At 46.2% G+C, this 26,858-nt stretch overlaps 1 protein-coding gene across 3 annotated transcripts in view; it reads right to left on the bottom strand.

Annotated features, from left to right (window-relative positions):
• LOC118214186 (dedicator of cytokinesis protein 9-like) overlaps positions 1 to 26,858 on the bottom strand; it is a 100,110-nt gene that overhangs the window by 70,761 nt on the left and 2,491 nt on the right. The window lies entirely within an intron of this gene.

Below are 26,858 nucleotides of genomic sequence, written 5' to 3'. Positions count from 1 at the left end.
CCAGAGCAAAATGACTGACTGCTCATTTAGAGAAGGTTAGCATCAAAAGAGTGAAGCATGGCTCGGCCCCTCCCCTGTGTACATGGAGAATGGCAGGTAAGCAGGTACTTCCATAGGTAATATCTCCAACCAATGATTTCCTTAAAGTTTCTGAGTACTGCTTTTCTTCCTCCCTTTACTGGGCCATATCATGACCTGTGGACTTGCCCCCCCCCACCCCCAAATCAATCCCCTCCTTCCCCATTCCACCCGTATCTTTCACTAAATGCCATAGAACCTATAATTGCCACAGTGGATCAGCCGGGGTTTAATGTCTCATCTGAAATTCGGCATCTCCTGTAGCAGTGTCTCTGCCACTGCACAGAGGCATTGGTTTTTTCTCTATGGTCCAGCAGAAGCAAGACTGCCCCCTACAGACCCACACACACTTCTTCCAGCACAGCCTCCCAACCAAACCTGGATTCAGCAAAGTGACACGAGTGTGGCAGTATGTCTGCTGCCATCTGATTACTTCACTCCTCAGATTCACCCTCAATCCTTTTAATTTGGCAAAGGAGTGAATGGGAGATTCAATCATTGAGTGAATATGGCAGTTTTCTGCTAGAAATGTATTACTATGAAGGACTCCGTAATACTTGCAGGTCTAAGGAGGTCTTGACTGCTCTGGACTGGGACAAGTTTCCCAGCCAGTTTATCAGGAAAATAAGTCTGCAGGAAGACAATTACACTGCTGAAGGCATCACAGTATCAACTCTCACGCTGAGAACTGTGGGTAGCACATCCATGTATCAATTCTCACACTGAGAACTGTAGCTGTGTGACCTGAAGATAATGACATCATTATGGATAATGATATCAGTACAACACGTTGCATTCTGGAGTTTAAATGTAACCCAGTTGTATATATGTTGAGTTTATGTGCTTTCGGGAGGCAGGTAAAAACATGGAACGACTGTAAAGCTGTTGCTCTTAAATTAAATGTTTTTTCCAGAGGCATGGAAAATGAAGAAGCTGTACCTGAACCCGCAGTAAAAAACCTCATCATTTTCCCAGATATGATGGGTCTTTTTAAGAAGTCAGTTGGTTTTAATTTGTCAGAGGTTTCCTCTGAAAGTGAAGACTTACAGAGCAGTGCTTTCACCCTCTCCTCAGGAATCTCTGCTTACATAACACACCAAGGCCATGCCACCATCTAAAACCTCCCATATTTTCACATCAAACAGGGTGTATCTCATAATAAAAGATTATATGGTGCCCATATCAGAAAAGGCTTGTGGAAGAGAAGACAGATAACCTCACAAGACCTATAAAGTCAGTTAATACCACAGATAATAACAGTATTGATGATAACATATGAATATGCAAATAATACTATTCAAACTCTAATTGTCGTCATATGAAAAATATAGAAAATATAATCTACAAAGAGAAACTGGAAATTGAGGTCAGAAGATACTCAGATTTAATTAAGACAACTTTGGGAGCAACTGGAGAAAGTGGAGACTGGATACATTCAGAGTAAAAAAAAAGAGTCAGTTCCATGATAGCACCCAGATAAGCACTGACATAACTTCAATGCTGGGTGAGCACTACTTGAGTAAGACTTGAGTAATGAGCGAGGCTGGATCACTGGGGTTATAATGCAGAATAAGATGTAGCATATGTACGGAGGTCTCTCACTGAGAAAAGCACTCATTGCACTCTCAAGTCTCTCATTGCTGATATTTCAGTTTTCTTTTTCTTTTATGGGGAGGTGGGGGGGGGGGGGGCAGTAGGAGGAGGACTGTTTCCAACAGCTGCGTGCTACACATCCAGGTCTCCACGGTAACACAGCTACCTACCAAACCTTCTCAAGGACATGTGGAAGGTCACCTCAGCGATGACACACAGCACTGAAGCGATTTTAGACCCTTTAAAGAACAGCCGTTGGCGCCAGTCCACATACCGTGACCTCACTCAGACACCGAGAGGCCACTTCCTTAAGGTGATATTACCAGTTTTTAGACCCTGTTCTCGGTGCACTGCTGTTAAAACCACACAGCACAATGAAAACTATTGTACCATTGAACCATACCTTCTGTAACACACAGCAAAAATCCTTATCGCACATTTATGAAAGCGTTTTTTTTTCCAGTTGAAGAAACTGGTCACAGCAAAATCTGTTACTGTTAATTCAGCTTTGATAGAGTAACATAGTACACAGATGCAGTACATTTTATCCACTGCAGACTGATAGAGTTAAATTATTACTGAGCATCACTTGCAGTAGAGTGCAATGATTTGGTAGGGTTAACTATGGTAATCAAAACCAACATAATTTTGTCAATACAGCAATTTCTGCTGAGCACCAGACCTCAGCGTCGAGAGACTGGTCAAAAGGGTAAACACTGAGCCAAACCCACTCGATAAATTACAGCATAGCCCCACACGCAGTACCCATAACAATGCTAACACACCAATCAATCCCATATTCAACTGAGCAGGAACACCACCATCCCCAATGAAAACTCCCATACACCTAGCTTTTCTAAAAATTGGGCATGGTCTGGCTATACTTTGTTTGTTTTGCACCATGTATGAAAATTACATGCATAATAAAACAATGCATCTCAACCACTATATTCATATCTGAACCTCTGAATCTATAAACCGCTTTGACAATGAACCTAATGAAGTCCTCTGTACTGGCCTCATTCACCACTGTACAAACCAGAGGCGAATGAGCTTGGGTCTGCCTGTGGCTTAAAGGGCTCTGTAATTGTGTGGATGGGGGAAAGAGCCAGAAGGCTCTCAGCCTACTGACCGGGAGAATGCCTTTCCCTGGGTAATGGGGAGGCCACACTGAGGCCTGTGCTAAATGTAGCCAGCAAACAGGCACAGCACGGCGGACTGCTAAAGGCATGTGCGGCAGCTACGCCTCAGCACAACAGACATGCTAACAATGGCATCCTGCCAAGCTTAGGATTTTAGACTAAAAGCAGTGCCACACATTTAGTGGTTACACATTCAAAAAGTAACAATAATAATAATATTACAAAGAAGAACAAGAAAGGTGTTTCATCTCCTTTCCACCAGATGAACTCTGATTTCACACCCGCATGAATATGAATGTTATTAAAAACTCCATCATGAAATGTCAATTGAGTGTGAGGTTTAAGACCCTGCCCCATTCTAGAGCGTTCCGAAAAGCAAATCAAGCAAAACAGCTTCAGTTCCCCTCAATCCAAACCAGCGAGCTCACAACCTGGGCTCCCTGCAATGCCAGCACAATACGAAGAGGACACTAAGAGAAAACATTCCCCTGATGAAAACAAAACAAAGCCACGATAAAACCACATTCTCAAATCAGCACAGTGCCTGGACACAGCCCCACGCAGATATCCCAGCAGCTGAATGTAAGGGTGAAATGAGAGGTACAGTACCGACTCCGGATCAGCCTCTGATGAAGGGGTCTCCGAGTCGCTCATCTCTCCAAAGTCTCTCCCCACAACTCCCGCAGCATTAGACAGATGGAGCCCATTTTATGGATATCATGCATTCCTCAGGTCGAGTCTGTGCAATAAAACCCCCCTGGCGTCAGAACCACACCCAGAGAGGGCCCTGCCAGTAGCTGAGCACATCTGAATACGCTGTACTCGCCAGAAGCTTCAGAACCCCGGCGTGCTTGTGTTTCGGTGTTGAAGAGAGTCGGGGAGTCCCTGGGGTATTCAGGGGTCGTAAAGGTGCACTTTGTGAATTCACATTCCTACAAGTTACCAGCCAATACTCTATAAATGCACACTTTCACAACATACCAACCCAGACTGTGCCAATACGCACACAAAAACATACTGGCCCTGAGATAGACAATCAACTTTCTGGGTAGGGTTGCCAGATTGAGATGCTTCATGAGATGCCAGATTGGTATAGCTTGGCTCACTGCCATCTAAGACCATGAGAAACTGAACAGGAGGTTTTCAGGGGAAAATGATCCCTACAGCCCCATATTAATAATGTGCTGAACTGCATTAACTCCTCATCAGCTATCTGTAAGGAGGGTGTCCTATGAAAACTAGCACATTCACCATTGGCAATGGTGAATGCTGCAGTTCATAAATCACACATATAAGCATGTCTCATCTTGATACTGATACACATACGCACGTTTATTAATTCCGTTTTACTACATAGAAGCAGGGTTGCAAGAAGCGCTGAACAACTTGTGAAATATTGTTTAAAAACGCCGCACAGAAAAGAATCTAACTTCATGCACATTTGGGAAATAAAACGAGTAATCTTCCAAGGAGCTACAAAACAAAACATGATTCGAAGAAGTAATAACAAAGGCAGGGACTAGGTGTGTGCATGTGTCTGTCAGTGAGAGTGAGAGAGCGAGAGAGAACCTTTATCAACGGCAGTCAGTGTGTCCCACGCCACACACAGCAGTTGGCCTGGAGATAAGAGCGGAGTCAGGAGCTCGCTGAGCAGAGCCAGGCCAGACGTCATGCTGCCCAGATGCCCGCTTCTGCCTGGATTACCTGGCAAATCCACACTAATGCACCCAAACGTCCACGAGCCACTCAAACCAGCCATGCGCCTTCTGGATTTACAGACCATTACTCACTATGGCCGCTACAGTCTATTTGCATACATAGCGTCAGACACTCATTCTATATCTACTTTACTGCAATTGATTCTCAACAGCAAGTGAGAGTTAAAATTCTGAAATAAATATCAGCCACGAAGGACACATTACTGCTGTCATTTTTTTCCATAGCATTTTTAATTTACTTTCAATATTTCTGAAAAAAAAAACACACATGCATTTCTACACATTTCCTTATTTCCTCAGTGTGTGTTGGATCCTTCATACTTTTTCAAACAGAGTGGAGACTGATTGCACTTCCAGACCCAGAGAAACATACAGACATCTAATGGACTCTTTTCAGAAGTAAATATATCAGCCTTACCCTTACTCCTTCTCACATGATATGCAAGAATTTACTTGACTGAGGAAAACCACACAAAAAACCCAGTCATAAAATAGCTTCATGTTTGACATGATCACTCAGCGGATTTCCCCTGACCCACCTCCCATGCCATTCCTTGGGTTTTAATATTTCTGAAAAAGGGTCAGTGCTGTGCGTCAGCATGTAATCCACAGCTGCAGAGGAGAAGTCTGGCCCAGCTGATGCTCAGCTGCTGCCAACCGGAAGAGACTGGACTGTTCCGGAAAGATCTGAGATCAGAGACAGATCAACAGAAAGAGCAGGGGGCCCAAGATTCAAACCAGAAAGAAGAAGAAAAAAAATTCTGCTTACTAGACATACGTCCTGTGTTTGCTCACACATAAAGGCTTTTTTGCCAGCAAACTAGAATTACAGTATGAATGCTGGCTGTACTTTAAGAATGATGACAAACAGAGACTGCTCAAATGCATCTTTGCTATTTTGGAGCAACAAGGACAATTTTGTTCACTGAAAATAATAGGTGTGCACATTTTTTATGCTTGTGTGTGTGATGTGCACATTTTTGGGGTTTATGCATTTCTGTTCAGCTTGTGCACATTTCTGATGTGCGTGCATACTTCAGTTGATTTGCGCTGTCCATCTGAAGGTCACCCCACTGACCAATGGCAGTACAGACTCTGTGTCTGTGATCAATGAGTCCCCAGGCAGCCAGAGCCAGGATGCATTAGCAATCCCAGGCTGCAGAGTGGAGACAGCTGTCTGCCTGCTCCTGACTCCAACCTCCCCAACCCAACCTCAAAAATCCCACTCCCCCATTTGGAAACTGTGACGACAGTTTAACTCCCCCTGAAAACCATGATTTCACCTTACTCTACCCTGCCACCTGGCCCCGTGTTCGAGACCTCTAACACTTCATTCTGTGGTCTCTATCGTTCCTGCATGGGGAATTTATACTGTTAAAGCACAACTTGTATCCTGAAGGTTGCAGGTTATAAACCCAGGGAGGGAGCTGCCTTTCCACAGCTGTGAGGAAGGCACAGCATTGGACCCTGATCCCTTCAGTAAAATATCCAGCTGCATGAGTGGATAATACACAACAATGCAAGCTCTCCACTTTGTTCAGGAAAAATGGTGCTTGCTAAGCAAATAAATAATGTAAACTGATCTTCACAATGACTTTTGGGAAAGCTTCCACAGCACGTCCCTGCCACTCCTCAGCTGCCAGTTTCACTCTTAGGGGTCATCTGTGTTTTTGCTTCGAGAACACAATGGGGGAACTCCGACATCATTCCGACATCCAGTCACGGGAGTGAAAACACGCCGGTCCCTGGGACATTGGAGAGGAAAGTGCCCGTTTCCTCCTGTTGTATGAGACACTTATTCCACAAACAGAAAATAGCAACCCCCCCCCCCCCCCAAACCAACTTACCCACACATTCACAACAACCCATTAGTAAACACACTTACCTCCCTCACTCATAACCCTTACTGAACACACTTGCCTCCATACTCACAATCCTCACCATATGCAATTTCCCCCACAATCCCAAACATCACTTGAAGTCAAACCATAACCCTTCTGCATCACCGCCTTTTTAAACACGAGCCTGAAAATGACACATTTTCAGATAAAATAATGAATCGTTTTTGCTAAAACATTGGTACTGTAAAATAATTTATAGAGATAGAACCGTGTGTTTTAACTCTTTCAAACAGTATATCACTTTCAAATGAAAGTTTCACCATAAAGAACGGTGAAATTAATGCAGATAAACCCACTCTGGCTCAAATACGGCTGGTGTGACTTCAGGGGTTAACTCCGACCCACTAGTCTATAGTATTACTCCCTTTCCTAAAAGAATGTTTTTAATGGAAAAACAAACCTTTGCTGCCATGATGTTGAAAAAAAAAACACATCATGGCAGTAAACACTGTCATTACGGAATGTTTCTATTTTTCAACCAGAAAAAACACTGACAGAAAAGCGGCCAGGGGTTGACTACACGAACCACTGGTTTGTATACATTTTTATCTGCTAATTTTTATGGCTTAACCTCACATCCTGCAGCACAAAGCATTCCGTGCTGACTGAGCATGATCCAGGGTTCATCCGTGATTTCTTTGGCTCTGGTTCAGTGCACGTCAGAGAGCACAAGCTGAGACAATATGAGTTTTTTTAGTCCAAGTATTGCATCACATTATCCTGCAGAGAGAAAGACTGTTGTTGAGTGAGAAATGAAAATACACTATCTCTGAAAGCTACCCCCCTCCTCTCTCAACAGAGCTGTCCAGTTTGTATATAAATGATGCTATCAGCATTTCAGCAGTGAAAATCCAGCTTCATGCTAATCCTCAGAAGCTACTGACTGCAGAATCAGGGTACCCATTCTCCCAGTCAGGACTCGATAACGTTCCTGAGTTCTGGGGAATTGCCTGGAGGGAGATCATTCCAGAAAAAAGAAGTCAATACCAGTTATGAAAATCTTACAGTGATCTACTGCCTATCATACCGCTGTGACTCATTACACATCGATCAAAGATGACTAGAGAAGTTTACACTGCCAAAAAAGGCCAAGGGAGCAAATAGGAAAATAAAACAATGTTACAGCTCAAGTGAAAACTTGTCCTCCGTGCCCCATTTCCAAAGTAGGTAAACTAGCTCTGAGCTTTTTTTCATGACAAATTCATTTGTAATACTGATGCGCTTTCAGTTTGAGACAAAGAGCACGCGCTTAATTAAGTACTTTTGCTTCTGATGTAACCTAACGAGACCTCCTGATGGTTCGAAGATGAAAGTATTTTAGTTTGTGGCCAGAGACCTACAGTAAGGTCACTGCTCATTAAGAACAGGCCAGGAAATGGGTCAGAGAAGGAGAGTGGGATGGAATGACAGAGTGAGCTATTAGTTTCATCCCTTCAGTGTGCACATTTAATCAATGGCTGTGCTCAAACACAGTGAGCATAAATGGTGGAGGAGTCTATACCAGTCAAATGTCCGTGCAATGTACAGAAACATTTACCTGGGCAAGCCCTAACATAAGTGTGCACTAGAGCCCCCTGTGTAAGTGCACGCTACAGCCCTGTGTATGAGCACAAACAAAATGTGAGAGAGCAGAATACATACCACTGTGCAAGAGTACCCTACAGGCTCATATGTGAGTGTACACTACAGGTTCCTGTGAAAGTGTGCACTATTGGACCTCACACTACAGATCCATGCATGTGCAGGAAATGTTCCTGAGCGTTAAGTCTTCTAAAGCATCTCTGTAATCTGCAGCCCTTCCTTCTCCCCCTCAGCACATCCTCTGCTCCTGCACTGGCTATTTCAGGAAGTTTTATTTACCCCAGGAGACCAACCGAAGTGCGCCCTCTGCCCTGTAACACAGCCCCTGGGAAACGCTAAAATAACTAAACATTAACATACACATACAAGCACGCATGCACACATGCACGCACACACACACGTACATACACGCACACATGCACACACACACACGTACATACACACACACGCATGCATGCACACATGCACACACACACGTACCCACATGTACACACACACACACACACACACACTCACGCAAACACACACACATGCATGCACACACGCACACGCTCTCACACACACACACACAGACAGACACAAGCACATGCAACCACAACTTTCTATTTGATTCATTTGGAATGTACTGATAAATCCTCAGACCACACACTGAGCCCTCAGGCATAGAAAACGTTTGACCCCTGAGTGCTGCTGAGAGAGAATGAGACCCTCAGTCTCAGCATCAGCGCTGAGCCCCGAGATGAGAAAGACAGAAACCACCGCATTCAAACACACTGGCTGGTTCAGTGTGGAAAATGGCACAAATACACCCAAATGCCATAAAAAACAGTTTCCTATGAAACAATGCTGCCATTCAACTGTTCTGTGGATTATCTGCATCTGAGGTGACCAGTAAAAAAAGAGATGGGAGAGAAAGAGAGAGAGAGAGAATATGAATTTATTCCATCACAGTGACCTATGGTTAAATCTCACTGTCACATTCACTCAGCTGTAATAGCAGGAGAGCTCCAGTCAGACTATTTATGGAGTATGGGCCACACACCCCTCTCTCCAGTCCTCACATGCCAGACAATGTAGCTGCTGCCACCTACAGCCTGAGACTGGCACTGCAACAAACTGCACTCCTCCAGCCTGCAGCACAGTGCATCACTGGCCCTTACGGAAGAGACACACCGTCAAATCTTCAGGAAACACCTGAAGAGATTTGGACATGCAGGCTGAATAAACAAATACTTCTTCTGCAGGCATAACTTACTTCCACTGACTGCTAAAAAGGTTCATCTAAAAACCCAGAGGGTAATTGTCTTGAGTCTTTAAAAAGGCATTCTGCTCTTGGCTCCATGGGGTGATTTGTAAGCACTTTGTTACTCTGATCTCCAAGCTCTTATCACCCCTCTGGCTCTGATATCTCGGTCCCTCACTACTCCCAGTGCCAGGATATTATGTCATCTGTGCCTCTCTGGCCTTCTTCGTTTGTGTCTGAACCAACGGCTCAACGGGATGGTACAGAGATGGGTGAACAGCACAGAAATGGGGGAACAGCACATTGATGAAGGAACAGCACACAGATGGAGGGACAGTACAGAGATGAGGGAACAGCACAGAGCTGGGGGACAGCACACAAACGGGGGAATAGTACAGAGATGAGGGAACAGCACACAGATGGGGGAACAGTACAGAGATGAGGGAACAGTACAGAGATGAGGGAACAGCACACAGACGAAGGAACAGTACAGAGTTGAGGGTACAGCACACAGATGAAGGAACAGCACACAGATGGGGGAACAGCACACAGATAAAGGAACAGCACACGCGGCCAGCCACGGCTTGAGGGCTCTCGTACACCGAGCGGGCGATTATCCCCATGTCACACCGCGCCTTTGTTTCAAAAACCGGGGCTGCCAGCGAGACAGGAGCTCAGTGGAAAGCAGCTGTGCATCAAACCACAGTCTACGAGGATCCAGCTGCCATCATTTACACAGCTTCTTTACAGACACCGGGCACAGCCAATAAATCAGGCAACCCACAGACCTGGACCACAGCTTCTGGCCTGCTTCTTGGGCTGGAAGAGGGAAAATTACTTGGGACACAGCCAATGGATAACTGAGTGGGACAGAATTTAAAATGTTTTGACCCAGCCAGCCCTTCTTTATTTAAGTGTGAGACCTTTCAGATAGGGAGAGCGTGCTGGCCATGTTCCCGCAGCTGAATACAGATGTCTAAAAGGTTAGCAATGATATACACATCTGACAGATTAACACTGAGAGACACCCAAAAAAACTGGACAGAAAATGTCAAGAGAAGAATGAATAAACAAAGGAAAGGCGTGGTGAATATTTCCAGGATTTGGGCATGGAACCGAGCACCATCCATCCCAATTCTCGAACCCGTTTCGGGTTTAAAACCACAGCTGTCACGGCTGGAGGGAACCCCACATGAGATCAGGATGGCTGCTGAACTCAGACAGATTAATGGCCTGGTTACACAGCTGTATGCAACACCAGCCAAGCCCCAAAAATAATCTCTGCCCTGGCTCGGATACGCCTCACTTCCCAGCCCAGACTATGAAGGAAACTCTTGCTAAAATAGTCTGGACAACACAGCTGTGGAATTACTACTACAGCTACTGCAACAGAAGCACGTGGAGCATTTAGGCCACTTGTGAAGTGTAGCAACGATGCGCTAATCTGAAGCCATGCGATCTCTCCTTCTGAATGGCTAGCTTGCACCAGGAGTAATGAGACTGCAGGTGAGCCTACCCCTTGTCACATCACTCAGAGCTGGCCCGGTGTCAAAGGAAGAGGATCTGAACAGAGACAGGCCTTCACCAAGGCTTCGGCTAGTGTAAGGACCAGTCCTCATAATACACCTCAGGATCAAGGCTTAGCCAGGTGTCAGGGTTTGTCCTCACAATACAACTCATGACCAAGGCTTGGTCAGTGTCAGGACCTGTCCTTATAATGCACCTCATGACCAAGGCTTGGTCAGTGTCAGGACCTGTCCTCATAACACACCTCATGACCAAGGCTTGGTCAGTGTCAGGACCTGTCCTCATAATACACCTCAGGATCAAGGCTTAGCCAGGTGTCAGGGTTTGTCCTCACAATACAACTCATGACCAAGGCTTGGTCAGTGTCAGGACCTGTCCTTATAATACACCTCATGACCAAGGCTTGGTCAGTGTCAGGACCTGTCCTCATAACACACCTCATGACCAAGGCTTGGTCAGTGTCAGGACCTGTCCTCATAATACACCTCATGACCAAGGCTTGGTCAGTGTCAGGACCTGTCCTTATAATACACCTCATGACCAAGGCTTGGCCAGTGTCAGGACCTGTCCTCATAATACACCTCATGACCAAGGCTTGGCCAGTGTCAGGGTTTGTCCTCATAATACACTTCACGACCAAGAGTGCTCATTAAAACCCTCTGAACATACTGTATCGCCATTTCCTGTTGGTTGTAATTTCTAATATTGGATTTTACCCCAGCTGTTATGAATAACCTGTGTGTAATGGCTGGTTAATGGATATATAAGACTGTACATGCTGTGTTATGTATTTGCATTAATCATAAGCAACAATCCCCCACACACTGCTCAGAAGAAATGGAGAACAAGGTTACTAAGGCTGCTACAGATGTAAGCTGATGTAAGATAAAATTCCTGACAGTCATATCCAGACCTGAAATCCCTTGGCAAGAACAGGCAGTAGAAATTCCAAATGACAAGTTCCTCGTCAGACCTCCAAAGACAAGTTTAGACTCCTCAAACTGAGGACAGAATGTGGTGCATGGTGAACTCTTCCTCAGTGGGGGAGATTGGCAGGGGCTCTCAGTTTAAACCTAGAGACCCAAAGGAACAAAAACAACACTGGCTGAATAGAGGAAAAGATTTAAAAACATACATTTCAAAGATTACCTTGCAATTTCTAGGCATTATTAATATGTAGTCACTGTTCTCCCTTCCTCACATTTGGCTAGTTTAACATCCCACAAGGTCAGCTCTGGTACATTTCTGCACAGCAGATCTCCTCACAGTATAAGGCACATTGCATGGTGTTTGGTATGAGTCTGAAACAGGGGATTTCAAATCCATATGGGCCAATTCATATTGATTAGCAGCAACCGACAATCAAGTTACAGAAAATTCAACTAGACAACCCACCCATACTGGAAAGCTAAGCAGGGTCTTAGCTTTGAAAAATGGATACTGTATGCTGCAAAACTGCTGAGCAACTGACCTGAGCAATCAGCTTTGGCTCATGCTGACCTTGTAACCATGGGGACGAATCGACCCACACAGCCCTGACTCACTGCTGTACTGCAGGAGGAAGCGAAGGGGTTCCTGCACAGGGCTAATGGGGGTTCTGTGCTGGTCAATCCAAGCAACGTCAGACAGATTTCTCTGCGGCTTTCTCCCTGCAGTGATAATGAGTTTTTTGCACTGGTCTTTCCAGGCAGTGTTCATGGGGATTTCTGCACTAATCTCTCCATTCAGTCTCAATGGGGTTTCTGTGCAGGTCCCTCCATTCATTGTTAATGGGGTTTCAGCGCGAGTCTCTGCATAATCCACGCAGTGTTAATCTGGTTGCATAACTGGAAGCGTTTCAGTTGCCAGACTATTCAGTCAACAACCCAAAGACATGCAGGTTAGGCTTGGGGGAAGGGTGGGGGTGGGGGTTCACAGGGCATTGCAGCAAAAGAGCACGTGTGCTCAGTCAACCTACCCTGTATAGATACAATTTAACAGCCACACTGCTGAATCTGCAAGCTGCTCAGTTAGCAATCCAGCGCACGATGTGCAGCTGAAAAGAAGAGGTGACTGGCTATGTGCTTTTCGGAGAGGGCATGTACTGATCTGTACTCACTAGAATCGGTAGTAGGACGTTACAGGATGGGCTAAGCATTAAATAAATTATGCATAATAAACAAATAAGGTGCTGAAGCGTGAACCAGGAAGTAGGAAAGGGGAGCAGGAAGTCACAGCAGAGAATGCTCAGAGCGTGCGATGAACGTGGAGTCAGAAACGTAGCAGGGTAGGGAAGATTAAGGGATTAGGATTTAGTGACAAGTAGCATGTGTCTGGATTTAGGGAGGTATAAGGGTCACACTGAGGGAAAGGTAAACCTTTCCCTCCTCCGCAGCCCATGATACACCCCTGACTTCCAAACCGGACTCTGAGGCACGAGAAATAAGAACATGACACATAAAGAATGTGCTCATATGTGTGATCGCCATGGTGAAAACACTGGCAGCAAAGAAGGAAACAGTGTTGTGATGGAAACAGTGGTGTGTTGAAGTACAGGTAGAGTGCCTGGTTATGTATGGTTATGTGCTCAGGCAGACACACTTTATGAAGCAGTGAAAGTAACAGGCGTGTGTGTGTGTGTGCATGAGTGTGTGTGTTTGTGTGTACTGCAAGAGAAGTTGTATGAGGCAGAGAACCAAACGTGTGCGTGTGTATGTGTAAATGTGTGTGCTGCGAGAGAGGCTGTATGAGGCAGAGAACCAAAAGTGTGTGTGTGCGTGTGCGTGTGTGTGTGTGTGCCCCAGAAAAGCGGGTACTGGGGAAAATCTCAGGATAATCTTCAGAGGCTTTTCCCCTCTAATCAGGGGAAATCCTCTCCAGTCCCCACTAACACAGTGCTGCTGTGAAACCAGGTCAGGGTGCCGAGGGTGGGGGCAGGGGGGGGAACTGACCGGCTCCATTAACCTGTACCCCACTGGACCGGTGAAAGGAGCCAGGTAAGTACAGCCTGGAGGCTGTGATTGGTTAGTTCTACAAAGAGCAGGAGAGTAGAGCCAGGAGGCTGTGATTGGTTAGTTCTACAAGAGGCCAGGTAAGAACAGCCAGGAGGCTGTGATTGGTTGGTTCAATAAGAGCCCAGGTGATCAGCGTTGTGATTGGAGGGCAGAGCGCTGCTATGCTGCTTGGCATTAGGTCTTGCTGACAGCCCACAATGATTCAGGGTTATTCTACATGGCAGAGAATATCTACGGCGTCAGCAGCGCCAGAAGAGGGAAAATGCGCATGCCAGCATTTCCTCCTGCTGGAGACGCAGATTATTATCCCTGCAGGGGCCGTCTTTTACGAGCACGGCTCTGTTTACAAAAGCCTGCTCCAAGCCAAGACCTGAGGCTCTGCACCTGCTTGGCCAGAAAACTCAGCGTGTAGGTATTTGTGTGTGTATGTATAAGTGTGCGAGTCTGCGTATGTGTACGTTTGCTCATGTGTATGTGGGCAGTAGACCTCCATGGTAATTCAAACCTTAACACAGCTGACTCAGGCGACAGGGAAGCATGCAAGTTATTGGCTATCATTACTACTATAAGTAATTTGCACCGATTTATCCACACACCCGAGGGGTATTTTATAGTGAAACAGGTTCTTTTCCCTGTATGTTTACCTGGCCACAGAACCTGTAGGTGACAAAGCCAGCTTTCTGTTGCATAGCTGCAATGATAAACCACCGCCATGTGACATCATCTCTTTAAAAGGTGTGTCACTTCCTGTGCATCACGGTGATGAATGGTACAGGGCGTGGTTTCCCGCCTCTGCCGTAGAGCTTTGTGGCTCTGAGTCACTGGGGCCCAGCGGTGGTAAGTTCATACGCAGCAGAAAAAGGCACTGGCCCACTTATGACAGCCAAACCCAGGGCAGAGAGGGACTGGACCGGGCTGAAGTGCTGAGTTGTATGGTTTCTATGACACAAGGTGTCCAGTCAGCAGAGTGTTCCTGGGAGTGACCCTGGGGCCAGGCGTTCAGGAGGGCTTAACAGACACAGACACAGGGGAAGCGTGCAAAGGATTCTGGGAAATCGGGGATGGGCTACAAAAAAAAATAAAAAATCAATAAGCTGCTGACACGACTGAATTCAAAACGGTTTCCACTGCACGTCAGTGACATCAGTACACAGTGATCGATGTGTGTGACCCATCAGCACAGCAAAGCAGCAAACTACAGGCAATAAGACACGCACGCACGCACGCACGCACGCACGCACGCACGCACGCACGCACACACACACGCACGCACGCACACACTCACACGCACGCACACACACACGCACGCACACGCAAACGTGTGTGTGTGAGTGAGTGAGTGACTGAAAGAGAGAGAGAGCATGCATGCAAGTGTGTGTGTGTGAGTGACTGAGTGAGAAAGAGAGAGAGACAGAGAGAGAGAGCTTGTGTGTGTGTATGTATTTGACAGGCAGAAACAATGAGACCTGCAGTACTGTTTCAGAGGTTTGCCCAAGGAGTCTCCAAACACAAACACGGCTCACTGAGGCCCAGGGGACGTGCCGCTGCCCTGTCTGATCAGAGATGCAGATACTTTCTTTAAAGCTGAGCCCCTTTCCCTAATGTTAACAAAATAAACAGAGAAAGCAGCAGAGCTGCACATCACACACTACACAAGAGTCCTGGTGACATGTTTCAACAAACATCAGAATCTCATGTTGGATACTCCAAAAGGAAATATGAAACTGCATTAAAATGAAAGGAAATTCACCAGCCTTCTGTAAGTGTAAGTGCATTGCACACACACCTACCTTTCTGCTTCATTCCCGAAAAAAAACAAAAAAAATTCACAAAAAGCCACAAAGCATAGCCAGCCCCACACCTCTGTTCCCCCTGACCCAGTCACAGCCTGGTGTACACAGCGCAGACTCCGCCCCTCCCATACCATTCCAAAGTGCAGGGGCTGTGGGGGCGTGGCCTCTGCCTGTAGTGGAGATGTGGAATGCCAGGCATGCAGTGCTCTCAGCGTAAACGCATCAACCCTGACACTGCCGGCCTCTGAGCGCTCCTCTGTGAGAGTACAGGGCGTCCCATGCAGCTTAGCGCAGCACTGACACTGAGCTCTGAGCCGTGCCCGAGCAGTACAGACACAGCGCTTGAGGCACTGACACACTCTAGCAGTAGACAAGTTTAGGCATGAACATTCTTACATGAAAATGGTAACATTCGGTTTTTGGCATTTATCAAACATGCTTATCTAGAGCGACTTACACAGCAAAAATCTTTTAGATACAATCTATTGAAACAGCTGAACATTTACTGAAGCAATTCAGGATCAGTACCTTTCTCAAGGGTATAATTACAGTGTCCCAACCTGAGAATCAAACCTACAACCATGGACTACAACCATCCAGTTCCCTAACCATCATATCACACTCCCACTCATACTTAGGATATGATATGATACAGACTACCAGCGCTGCAGGTACTAGGATGAGTCAACATGAGCTGAAAAGCCTGTTCTTATCAGTGTGCTCTTTTCCTGCTGCCAGGTTTATTCTGCTCTGATGTCTTCACTTCGGTTTCTCCTCGGGGTCAGACAGCTCAAACATGCGCTCACAGCCAATGGGCTGGAGAGTCAACACAGCTGGCGGTACGAGACCGTTAGAGAGCACCGCCGTCCCCCTGAAGGCCAGCTCTGGGCGCTTCTACTGGCCACCGTATGGGTGACAGGGGTTTTACACTCGAATATGTCTCCACGGGAAACACATGCTTTTACTAACGCAGAAAAACAGCACATCGCATTCCGTGAGCATCAATATAAACTTGTGTTCACAGAGAAAACCGGCAAATTTTTGCAGTGGAGGTTACTACTCGTACTGTTCTTTTGTTGATGATTGGTTTCATACCACAATAAGGACATCAGTCAGTCAGAACCTGCCAACATTGGCCATCACTTTATTTGTGATTTAACAACAGATTCTGTAATAGTATATAAGCAGAGACGCTGTGCAGAGCTGGAACTGGACTGCAATCCAGAAAGATACAAGTCCTAAACCCAGCTGTGGTTGTTTAATTGTACCCCTGAGCAAAGCATTAAACCATAATTCACTCAGTCAATGTGTATCCGGCTGTGGGAATTAATCATTTTGGATGGATAAGGTGTTATATTAAGTAAATAAGTATATTTATGTTTATATTTTATTCAAAAAATGGGATTTTCCCAGAACGCATTGTAAAGTCAGCAATGTGATACTTTATTTGCTTGCCTGTGTGTTTGGTTGCGACCATGCGGCTGATACTCCTGAGACTGTTTAGATGCCCCAGGGGCTCCCAGATCCCTTTCAGTCAGAATGAGGCATAGTGTTCCAGCAGATTAAGTGAACCTGCTATTATTTTATTATACACTATCGTTTAAAAAATCATTCGAGTGGACTTACACCTGCAGTTTTCAAGCCTTGTCATGGCAAAAAAAATAAATAAAGGTAAGTACAATTTTTTTTAAACATCTGGCCAATTAGAAGCCTTAAACAGATGAATATTGATCGTATTTTGTATAAAAACCCTCTTTCTGATTAAGTGAATCTTTTCCCAGAAAGGTCTTTTTCACCAGCCCATGTCTGATTTGTTGATTCTTTTCCATGCAGTCCCCTCCAGTTTCAGGCCCTTTCGGTTGCCATAGAGTATGTGAGTGTCCCGCAAACTGTCGCTGGATCAGCAAGCAAGCAACACAAAACAGAACTAAAGAAACACCGGAGAAAGAACAGGGAGCAGGTCCCTGAATGAAGACCCTTCAGGAGAGAGCTCCTCAGACCCTGAGGGGCAGCCGTGTCTCCAGGATGCGCTCCTCACAGGCACCTGACTCACACAGACGTCGTTTCGGGGGAAGATGAAGCGTCTCTCAGCGGGTCTGCGAGTGCACTGTTACTACAGCCCTGCGGGACAGGGAGGGGTAACTTTTGCTCCAGACACAGGAAGAACAAAAAAAAAAGGAGCAGGGTCCCATTTCATTAGGGACCTTTGAAAAACACAGAATCAAATCTTATGATTGAGCAAAACACAGACAGGATACAGGCTGCCAGTGAAGTGCTGCTCAGATCACCATCACAGTGACATTAGCATGCATACTTTCATCTACTGTATTACAATCAGGGAAGTTTTAATTCACTCTGCGTAATAGACGCGATGCACGTGTCAAAAAGCTAGCTGTTCTGGTGCAATTAATATTACAGAATTTTCCAGAAGCTAAACACCATCAACTGTATACTCCCTATTGGAAAATCCCTGTGCTGAAGCACTCTGTCACAGTGGTTCTAAATGGACCCACACTGAATTACAAGATTATTTAACTTGTTTTTCATGTCCCAACAGTTTTGGCCCTCTTTGTGGATATTTCCAGGATGATACTGATGATGTGAAAGAACAATTAGTTTCCATTGTGACTTTGGAAGTAACGGGTGACCCACATTCACTCACACAGCTGAGGACTATCAAACACGGTAAAAATCACACAGACTCCGAAATGACACACAGCAGAGACCTGGCAGCACTTTAGAAAAAAGAAAACGGGACAAACAGCGTGAGAAGATGAAAAAAAAGAGAGGAAAGAAAAGGGCGGCGGCGGCAACGTAAGCTCCCGTCTGCTTTTCTTTTCCTCTGCTCGTTTCCTCCACTCCTTTCCTCCCCGCGGGCCTCAGGCTGTTCTCACAGTGAAATTACAGGCAGGGTCCAGCCCACGAGCTAAAAAAGAATACTGACAAGTGTTTCCTGTGAAGACCTCTTCATAGACACACCAGGACTATAAAAACACCTGGATAAAAAAAACTGCCTCTAAATTTAGACTACACTTTCCCTCTCTGCTCTGTTTATCTTTTTTGGTCACGTTCCTCCCGCCCCTTTCTCCCGCACTGCCACGGATCAGAGCCCAGCTGTGACTGTGGGCTCCGGAATGAGTCAGCGGAGGTGTAATCTGTTTCATTTAATCTGGGGTTGGTCGGGGCAGGTGGGGGAGGGGTCACATGTGCAGGATCACAGTCCAAAAGGGAGAAGGTTCCAGGCTTGCCTGGGTCTTCACCAAGCGGCCAGTACAAAAGCAGTCAAAGGTAAGCGGCTGGTCACCATCACTCAACACATCTAGGCCTACTTAACATCAAAAATATGCTTTTTGTGTGCTTTCATATTCAACATAATGAAACTATAGTAATAACTGACGTGGATGAAGAAGCATAAATTGGACATTGGCGAAGACAAGAGAGATTATGAAACACTGCCCTTGCCTTTAGCAATGATTCATATGATTCAATGATACTTCGAGGATCACAATTTTTGCAGGAAAAAACAGCCGGAACAACAATTGCTGATACACCTCCTGTTTCATTGCACAAGCACATAAAAGCCAATTCTGGCACTCAGAATCACTGCCCTTCCTGAAACACAACCAGAGCTTTAGCTGCCGGGCTACATAGCGTGCATTTAGCAGCCAAAATAAAGAGTTCACAACACCACGGTTACACCCAAAACACAACAACGCTACGATTAGAGCCTTAGCCGTATCTCAGCTGAGACTTCGTCCCGGGTGGGCAGTCTGGAGCACCTCAGAATCCGTTTCCATTTCTGCTGTAACTGGGCTGATGTCTCTCTTTGGACAGGAAGCAACATCCCAATGATTAGAGGCTACCGCTGCTTTATCTACAAACACAGAACAACCGGAGACATCACACTAACAACAAACTAAATTCAGCTAATTAGTTTAATCACCAAATGCCTCTCACTTATAGATGCAGGTTATTATAGCAGCCTGCTGGTGGTGTCCAATCAGTACACCAACCTGCTGCTACTAAGGCCTGGACTGACTCAAACCACTAAACACTGACAGTGATATTTCAGTCCCTGGGATTCGCAGACCAACAGCAGATGGAACGGGAGCCTGTGACACGGTAAACACAGGAACAGATGACGAAGGAGGAGGAATTCTTTGGAAGCAGCAAAAGGGTTCCAAGCGCAATATCCAGGGAGATATACACACAGCCATCAGGCGGGAGGGAAAGCAGACAGACACACTCCGCTTGCCAACAGCTCCACCCTGGGACAAACAGACGACCAGAACTCCTTTATTATCTTCAGATTGTTATCTTCAAGGTAGCCCCTGCACTGTCTCTGAAGAATAATGTTGAGGACAATCAAAAGCTTGAGTCTGTTCCACAGCTTGTTCCCAAACTGCTATGTAATATCAAGCGTAGCTCTGACTGAATTTAAAAACAGAGAGCGGTTTTCGTTCCCCTAGAGATGGAAACCAGGGGATGGATGACAACAGGCTAAGTGGACTCACGGCACTTCAAAAGTCCAGGTGCTTTCCAATCTACAGCGCCTGCTAGAGATAACTCTCCAAAGGCCGGTGGGTGGGGCCTTTTACACATGGACAGAGGGGAGACTTCAAACAGCAGGAGAAACGGGGCAGGAAGTGCACATTACATTAGATTAGATTAATTCAGCTATTATCAAGAGCAACTTCAAAGAGCAAGTGCGTGAGTACATCCAAACAGTTCAGGAAGAGGATATCCTCTAGAAAATAATAATTAACACAACATAACAAGAAGCCTCTGCATACCTTCTTACACTCTGGGTGCAAGAAAAGTGCCTCATGAAGAAAATGTATTATTATTTTTCCGAGTATCATTATTAGAATCAATGTGCCATGGCGAATTCCACATTCAGTGGTACCTCACACACACAGGTCCAGACAGGCCTGAGACCAGCCTCACCATCAGTCACGCCAAGAGCTCACAAGCTGTAAAAAAAAGAAAAGAAGAAAAAAGAGAGCTTCCAACCACTCTGGAGCGCTAGCACAGAACCGACTGTATGTCTTCATATTTATCATAATGAAACTGCTGTAATAACTGATGAGGAGAAGAAGTGCACAGAGGACACAAGTGAGGACAAGAAAGACTGTGAAATTGTACGGTTGCTGTTAGGAGTCATCCAACTACAATACTGCAGAGAATATGAAGCCAGAAAAACAGCAGTACTTCTCACTTCTGGAGCGAGTGAGCAGCTCCCACTGCGGTATGGCAGTACCTTCCTCTCACCACTAGATGGTGAGAAGGTACTGAAATTAAATCCTGTACAGTATTTACAGCGACTGAACACTGGTTTCCTGTTCATTCTTGGCATGTACAGCAGACAAAGATAGTGTCAGAGAGGACCTCAATGAGCTAGCAAACATTTCTGTTTGTTATTCAAAGGACAATGTCTTAGTAATAAACTTGGTAATAAACAAGCCACAACAGAATAATCAGCTAGTGCAAAACCAAGAGCCAATATTCTCTTGGTACAACGCTCCAAAAAGAGGAGCACATTTAGGTAAAAAATGGTCAGCGTGAGAGGAGATCGGCACAGACCACAGATAAACACACTGGCCATCGCACGGGAGAGGAGAAGTCACAGACCGCCTCTTTCCGAAGCTTTGCCGCTCTGGTACGGTGACCTCATGCTCCAGGGCAGATGGCCTGCCATCAGAGGTATCGGTGGCAGCGGGTGGCCCTCCCGTTCCCAGCCAATCCCCTGCCCTGATCTTCCCTGCCCGTTTCAGCCACAGGAAGTCCCTGCCACCTCGCCCAAGTTCCCATGGCTGCTCGCTGTGTGGGAGTGATGGGCGACAGGATGGGCACTTCCTGTTTGGGTATGGATTAGGGTACGCGAAGCGGGGGAAGCCATGCTGTGCATGTGTTACCACGGAAACGCTCCACCACAGAAGGGCAAGAGCCACCTCTGCAGCTGCTGTAAAATCCATATTTATTTACCTTTACCAGGTTAACCAGGTGAGTTCAATGAGAACTCAATTCCTGAACAACACCTATATTTCCACACAGACAGCTTTCTGACAGCACGGCGCTAAGCTACCGCTGCAAGACAGCCACTCAGCGCGGTCACCCACGGCAACATCCCAAACAATACTGAGGAAACAAGACAAATCTGAGCTCTGAGATCTGAAATTAGCCGAGTCGGGACTGAGGGGGAGAAAACTGCCGCAGGCTACCAATCACCAGTGAAAGATGTGCCTTTCCTCAGTATTAGCCCTCAGCGCTAGCACTGTGTGACACACAGGGTGTAAAATAGCCACTGGCCTGCAGGCAGGGGTACTGGAGGAGTTACAGGTGCGATGCAGTGCTCCAGGAATGCAGGTGTGGGTGGCAGAGAGGTAGCTCCAGAAGCATAACTACAGATTAGCAAATTAGCTAAAAATATCATATGACAAAAAAAAACTCTTCTGAACTAGATTTGTACATGGGCCTTTAGAACACCTGATTCAGCCGCATTTACCCATAATCCCGAATGTGTGCAAAGGGTCAGGTTCTGAAGAGAATTCCTAGAGAACCAAACGTTACTCATTTCAGCAGAACAAAGAGCTCAGACGTGCTCTGGAGTGCTGAAGTTGCGTGCTTTACGCTTTATTTCTGTCTCCCACGACAACGGCAGGACCACGCCCATGGAGTGAAATAAACGTGGACCCAAATGCAGAAAACACTCGGCCGGGAGAAAGGAAAGAGCTGTAGAATGGCGTTTCTACCCAATAAATGGGTTACGCAATTAAAGCCGTAAAAATTTACAGACATAAAAAAATCAAAATGAGCCCCCGCACAGGCAGCGTCTGGTTCCTCCAGGTCCCAGACCAATGAGGGCCCATCGGCGCGGTGGCTCTCTGCTCAGCCGTTGAAACCCCGGCCCAGCCTTCAGGAGAGACCCAGGCCGGCGGGCACTCTAACTGCCGTAATGTCTGCCCTCTGTCCGCCAAAGTGGAGTAACAGCTTGAGCGAGAATAAAAAGCCGATTCAATCCGTGCCGGAGCTCGGGTGAGGAATACTCAGGAGTTCAGAGCCACAGCCAGGATTCTGCTGAGTACCAGTGACCAAACACAGGACCAACACTGAGCATGCTCACTTAATTTGGTCTGAGGCCAGAGAAACTCTAAACCGAGAGAAAATGTGTTTGACTTGGTGAAAGACCAAGCCTTTCACTGCCTTGGTGATGTACCCTCTCTCTCTGATCCCAGGGGGATGGTAGGGTATCAAAGACATAGCCAAGGGGGATTTTGGGTTTGAGCCCCAACCCCCCAACAAAATTCTGGAGATGCATGTAAAATATAGCATGTGAAAGCTGATCATAAAGGACCTTACCTGCCTAAATGCACAAGGTAGAGGATTACAGGAAAACTGGAGAAGAAATCACTGCTGTAAATTCCTTCTGCACTCAACCAACCAATCAATAATTCTGGGACGTTTGCTGGTTTGGTTTGGAACTTATCTCCAAAACCTTTACCTGTTCTCTCGAGCAAGGATCTTAGATTGCAATCTGTGAAACACATGACGCAGCAAAAAGAAAATCATTAGGTTTGGGGAATTACGATGGAAATTTCTGTCAGGCTTACCGGCATTTTATTGGCTAATTGAGACAGGGTATTTTTGAAGTTTCCTTAATTAGATTAGGGGGATTTGATTATGAAATCATTTCCCGTGCTTTCATAAAAGGACAATTGATTAATCTGTGCCATCACTAAATTTTATGAGAGAGAATATCAGGCCGAGATAGGGAAATTAGATTTGGTATTAAAAATGGCCAATATTATTTATTATCATTACTTAGTTCCTTTAAATTATGGAACCCATTTGAGAAAGGGCACAATCCTCAGAGTCTGGCGGTGGTGGATGAGGACTGGAGGAGGCTGCAGCATTGTGGGCTGTGAGTGGATGAGGACTGGAGGAGGCTGCAACATCGTGGGCTGTGAGTGGATGGAAGTAAAGATGCTCTGCCAGTGTTCTGCCTTATTTGTCCCTGTATGTTGGGCCAGATGCGTCAGGACAGGAAAAGCTCTGCAGCTCCTTGTGTCAGACAAACTGAGGGAGTTCTCTATTGCCCCATCAAAAAAAACACAAGGACACAAGGACAAGGAGAAGAAGGGACTTGTGTATGCACACTAGATAGAACTGCATTATTTCAACCACTTAGACCTATACACTTACTCTGTACCTATACTGCACATTTACATATACCTTGGCTTCATTTACACCAACATAAAACAGCTTCCAGGGTAAATATAAGATTATAAGTTCAGACACACCCTGACTGACTCAGATAAAATTGACAGTGGGATTTAAAATCCAGAAACTAGCTTCTGTACAAGGGTGTTTCTCATCGTGACCAAGGCAAATAAACGGAAAGCCCCTGTAGATGAGAACATCCCAGAACTCAGGGATTAGCTAGGCCTGCTTTTCTGCAGGGTTTAAAAATGGAGTGCTGCTTTGTTAGTAAGCAATGTTTTATAACTGTTTCACGAAGTGCGTTCACATGCACTGCTATGATGACTCAGATTCCAACGTTCCAAGACCAGGCAGGTGATCAGACGAATCTTTTGGGTTTCCTGAAACTACAGCAGTAACATGACAGAGGACATGTACACCTGGCGCTATGGGAGGGACGCGCATTTAGACGTGTAAACGCTGCTTTCACTTTCTTTGCTGCCACAGAGAAACCAACATCGCTTTCGGAATGCTAAAAAACCCCAAACTCCGGCTGACGCACTAACCAGCCGGTGAGCGGCACCTTGGGCTGGCTGGCAGCTGTATACCCACGCTAATCGCATTCCATCCATTCTGCGCCCTGGAGCTCCACTGCAAAACGGAGAAAAAAAACACGAGACCGGCGGAGCGGAAACAAGCATCCTAAACTGGCAGAGTGTTCCTGTGAGAGTCGTGGGAGGCGACCTGAGATTTCTAATCTAATCACAGAGGACAGCCATGATGCAGACGCCTCCGGGCAGCTGCGTCACACGCTGGGGTGGGGGGGGGGGGGGGGGGGTGGAGGGGCGTGCTTGTAGAAGGTGCTACAAACTCAAAGCTGCTGATGATCATTAAGGGGATAATGACAGGGCCCCAGAGGGGGACCACAGCTCAGGGGCCTACAAGCTCTCTCTGCCCCCTGCGCTCTGACAGTGTGCAAAACAGCAGAGCCCAGCACATGCACATCTCCATCTGGGCAACAGCACGGCTATTTTATCTCTACTATACTGTACCCACATTACTTATGTTCTCAAATCACTGCTTTGTGGTGATGCAACATCAGGAAAATGCAAAGACTCATGGGTAATCTATTGCAGTGCAGAGCAGGCCATGTTCAAATCAAGCAACCCCCCCCCCCCCAGAAATCCAGGCTGGGCCTCTCACGTACGCTGATTTATCCTAATCAGGATTTAGGAGCTCATGCCCAAACTATGAGCTGGCACTCACGGTGAGTACGAGGGATGAGATGAGGTGGTTTGGGACACGCCCTTCCACCGTTTAGGCGGGGGGGTGTCTCGTGTAGCAGGGGGGTGTCTCATGTATCCCGCGGTACATCCGCGCTCTGGCAGGCTGAGTGCCACTGAAGCCTCTCGGGCGGACCGAGTGGGCGAGCGAGTGGTCACGCGGGCCGGCCCTGGGGGCGGGACCCCGGACAGACTTTCGGCTCTATCTGCATTAAAATGCATTCAGGCGGTCAGGCGGGTCCGTTTGTGTTTAAAGCCTGGGTAAATAACGACCCAGTGCACGCGGAGGTACCCACTACAATCACCCTTTATGTCCCTGAAAGGGACCCTTATCTTCCCCTCCGCGCATTTACATGTCTCATGGAGGAATTCGTCTCAAACAGTGGCCCTGGTCACGCTGGCATTCCAGGCCCACAGTGGGACTCTGCAGACACTTCTGTGGAGCAGAGTGGTTTCCCTACAAATCACACTCTTTATGAGCGCATTAGAGAGCACGCTGAGCTCGACAGAACACGGGGGAGGAGGGGTGTAGTTTCCAAGTCGTCCAGCTGGAAAACAGTTGGATGTGTTTTAATGTGGATACAGTAACTCAGGTAATCCCAGCAAGCATAAACTTGTAAGTGCATGAACCCATAAGCATCCCCCAGACATGTCTGGTTGCAGAATGAATCCCACCCAGATCTTTACCTCTTATGCATAGTTTACCATTTGTCTTGTGTTTCTCCAATGTTGTATTTTCATTTATTCTTAAACTGTATAACCATATGAATTTTTGTTAATTATCTTAATCCAAACTTCAGAAACACAAGCACACAATGGCTCTTTTACCACCCGCCTCCTGCTTGCAGATTCCCACCCACCCAATACACTAAAGTTTCCCATTAAGCTCTGTATGTAACCCCATTAAGCTCTGTGTGTAACTACATACATTAAAAAATATTCTTCCTGTGGTTCCTGAGAAAGCACGTTTTTGAACATACAAGAGTTCTGCGTGTTGTATGCATACGCCTACAGGCACACACACTCACGCATGCACGCACTCACCTATAAATCATGAAGATGAGCAAATCACTCATGTTTTCCCATCTGGTTAATGCCCCTCAACACACCAGCGGTCAGCACTGCTCACTTCTTTCCCAGAATCCTCTGGGAGCGGTTCCACGTGATGCAATAAATAAATAAGAGGGTGTGGCGGCTGAGCATCTGGGATTCCATTTCTCTGACCAAAAGCTTGGACAGTGTCTGTTTCTGTTACCTAGCAACTTCTCCAGGAAAGCTGGATCACATACACAAACGCATCGCACATTTTCAAGAACACACACGCACTCACTTAAAGAGAAAGAAAAAGAGAAATAGAAGAGAAAGAAAAAGACACTAATCAGTTCCCTTTTAACCTCATGCTCCAATTACTGGCTCACTTTAAACCAAGGGTCAGTAAAAGGATTCATTATCCATTTATATGCACTCAGCGCTGGACAGCAGTGCAGCACTCACCCCAACAACAGACTGCAGATCAATGCATTGTGCCACTTCTACACAGTATACAGATGCACAGAACCAGTGTCTGTCATTCCTGAAGTTGCATCCAATTCAGGAGGGCAGGCGATATTAACAATATAAGCTGAGCAATGATTTTCTGTCCATTCCTAGAGTTTTTTATGACTTATGTCAGTTTTTTTCATCCCATGTAAAGCCAAAGACAGTTTTCCACTTTGTGTGGACAATAAAGTTGTATCTTATTGTATTATATAATAAGGCAGGGTATTCATTACATTACATTACATTACAGGCATTTAGCAGACGCTCT

This window comes from Anguilla anguilla, chromosome 15 (genome assembly GCF_013347855.1).
Source record: "Anguilla anguilla isolate fAngAng1 chromosome 15, fAngAng1.pri, whole genome shotgun sequence".
Taxonomy (NCBI): Eukaryota; Metazoa; Chordata; class Actinopteri; order Anguilliformes; family Anguillidae; genus Anguilla; species Anguilla anguilla.
This window is presented reverse-complemented; position numbering and strand designations above follow the sequence as displayed.